Below are 3,169 nucleotides of genomic sequence, written 5' to 3'. Positions count from 1 at the left end.
ATTCTTGAGAAGAAGATTTTAAAGAATCTGACAAGAATTTTACAACATTTCTGTCAATGGCCCTGAAGTTGTTAAAATGGCCTTGTTTTAAGTCATCTGAAATTGGCGGACTAAGTCCAGATTTAAATTATACTATTTTCTGAGTCAAAATCGTAGTTAAGCCTTTTTGTCACAAGCAATCTATATACGGTATCAAGTTTGAGCTTGCAGATATTCTCGATTACATATAAATGATTGTGACATTAATTCTTTCTCCAGTGACCTTAAATATGCCGTAATATTGCCTTGAATAAATACAATGACACAGGATCATGATAATTGGAAACAGACAATTTAATTCCTACAGTCCCTGAAACGTTCTACTTTCCCACCTGAACGGTGAACGAACGCTGAACGAACGGTGAACGAACGCAGAGCGAACGGTGAGTGAACGATGTGCGAACGCTATACGCAACTTGGTGAACGATGTGTGAACGGTGAACGGTTAGTGAACGCAGAACGCGAATGGAGCGCGAACGCGAGCGCAAAGTGAACGGTGAACGAACGGTGAACGAACGGTGAACGCAAAATGAACGATTTATTCGGAATGCCTTCGGTCTTTTCCTTGTATTGAAATTATTCTTTTATTCTATAATTTTAAATGTCAAAAATAAATATAAATACACAATAGATAAACAAAAGAGAAATAAATTGATAAATTAATAAATAAAAAAAAATTCTACTATGTTTAAATCGACATTTTCATAACAAGATTTTAATCGCCGTCAAACATGTGTTTGTTACTGCATGTAGTTAAAAAATAAATTAATCTTATATAGTGAATAATTATGCTTATTCTTTTAAGGTAGGTCGCGGGTTTACTGCATAAAAATTCTTACGAGAAAACATATCCTGAAAATTTGATATAATGTTTCTGAGAATTTTCTACGTATTATCTGTAATTTTTATTAAATATGCCTACGTAGTTTTAATGCTATATTACTATAAACGCGGTATTGTCATTAGTACATTTTTTACGCTTTACTATTGAAATATATGGAAAAATGACGTTTTCAGGCCAATTTTGTGAAAATAGTTTCTTTTAATAAGGTTGGATAACTTTTTAAAGACGTAGACGAATTAGTCAGGAATTTCAAAATGTGAAGATGAGGTAAAATCAAAACTATTGATATAAAAAAATCAATATGTCTTCTCGCTAGATTTTTCGCTAAAAAAATTCAAAGTTCCCTTTTATATTGCTGAAATGTTACGTTTATGGCGTTATTTATGTCTACAACGTCATTTGTTGAACGTTGTAACGTTTACCGTACGAATATAAATATTTTGATAAACGCAAAATTTAATTTTATTCCTCATTTAACTTATTGCGAAAATATATTAGGATGACCAGCAACTTATTTTCACTAGTATTGTGAAATTCATATTCTAATCACAGAGTCGGAATGAAGGGTATAAACATTCCTCGTGCACGAGAATTAACATGCATCGACAACACCGCGAGTGATAAAATAAACGTTCCTGTATTTTTAGGAAATTCATGGTGGAAAGGATTTCAGGCATAACACATAAATTTGATCACTTTATTAAAAAACGGTAAAGAAAAAACTTCCAGATACTGGGGAAATTAGCCGGGGGGGGGGGGGGGGGGGGGCAATTTCCTTTCTATATATATATTAGACGCAACCTGGTATATGGGCCTTACTCTTTAACATTTGTTAATGTCGAATTCTCTAGATCAAATTTCCATGTATAAAATGTAAAACACATATACTTGAATTGAGCTTTTAGACTTAGACTAGAGCTTTTGTTTAAAACTTTTAATAATAGAAAAAAATACTTGTAAATTGTTTACAGTGTCATATAGGTCTTACAGTTCAGGTGTTTGTATAAATTTGGATTTTGAAAGCATTTCACAATTTATTAGCCAGTAAAACAAAGCGACTAGATGAGATTAATTAGATACATAATAACCAAATAATACTTAATAATAATGATGATGATGATAAGAAAAAAAGAGGAAAAGGCATGTATTAAATTTAATGCGTTTTTAGTGTTGAAGATCGATTCCATCCTGAAAATTATACGTATATTTTCGCCCCAGCTTTGATTGGCAGTCATGATGCTATACGCATGTTTCCCTGAGTTGCAAATAACGTGCGCAAATTTATACAACCCCTCAAGTTTTCCGCTAAACAATTTTATATATGATAACTCTTTCTGCAACCATAACTTTCACGCTGACTTATTCTGATTGACTTTTAGCAGTTTAGTAATACTAGTACTTACATTATAATTTATTCCTTTCATTCAGTATTGTATTTAATTTTTCCTAGAGCATTACATATACTAGTAATTACATGAAAGTTCAGACTGAAATTTAATTATAAAGCATGTACGAGGTTTACGTAGAATAGCATGCACTTTGTATTAATCTACTTGATTCGTACAGACTTAGCAGAGAATTAAGCGGGAAACAACGCAACGTTGCCTTTGTGACGTAAATAACGTCATAATCAAATGTGCACAAAACAGCCGCTCGAATCGTCGAAATTGTGTACCATAATTGATGACGAAAGTAAACCCGCGACCTACCTTAAATAATAAAATAATGTGGGCTTTAGAAGATAAAACTACTACTGAGATAAACAATAGATAAATAAATAAAAACATTTTTTCTGCACATACCTATGTTTAAATCGATATTTTAATAACATGATTTTAATCGCCGTCAAACGTGTATTTGTTATACCGCGTGTACTTAAATAATAAATTAATCTACTTTTATAGTAAATAATTATGCTTATTCTTTTCACTAAAAAAATAATGTGGACTTCTGAAGATAAAACTGCTACTTATAGAATGAATTAATTACATTGAACGGGGTTTAAACAACGATACATGTATTTCTGTGCCAAAGCGATTCTGAGTAAAATAAGGGTTTTTTTTTTAATTCACAATTATCTGTTGACATTGACTATTATCGTACTAGCTGCATTAAAATTCACGTTTTATTTAAATTCTACTGCAAAATATTCTATATTATATTCCTTTTTATTCTTTCATGACGATTATTTTAGCTAACTTCTTCGTGTATCTGTAGACATTTCCCGGCCGTGATTATACTCGGTCAAGATGTTGGAAAGAGGAATTCAAATTATTTGTAATACAT

Source organism: Saccostrea cucullata, unplaced genomic scaffold, assembly GCF_032062105.1.
Source record: "Saccostrea cucullata isolate Sc308-1 unplaced genomic scaffold, CSIRO_AGI_Scuc_v1 ctg5809, whole genome shotgun sequence".
NCBI classification, from domain to species: Eukaryota; Metazoa; Mollusca; class Bivalvia; order Ostreida; family Ostreidae; genus Saccostrea; species Saccostrea cuccullata.
The sequence above is the reverse complement of the archived record's forward strand: the minus strand, read 5'-3'. Positions refer to the sequence as shown.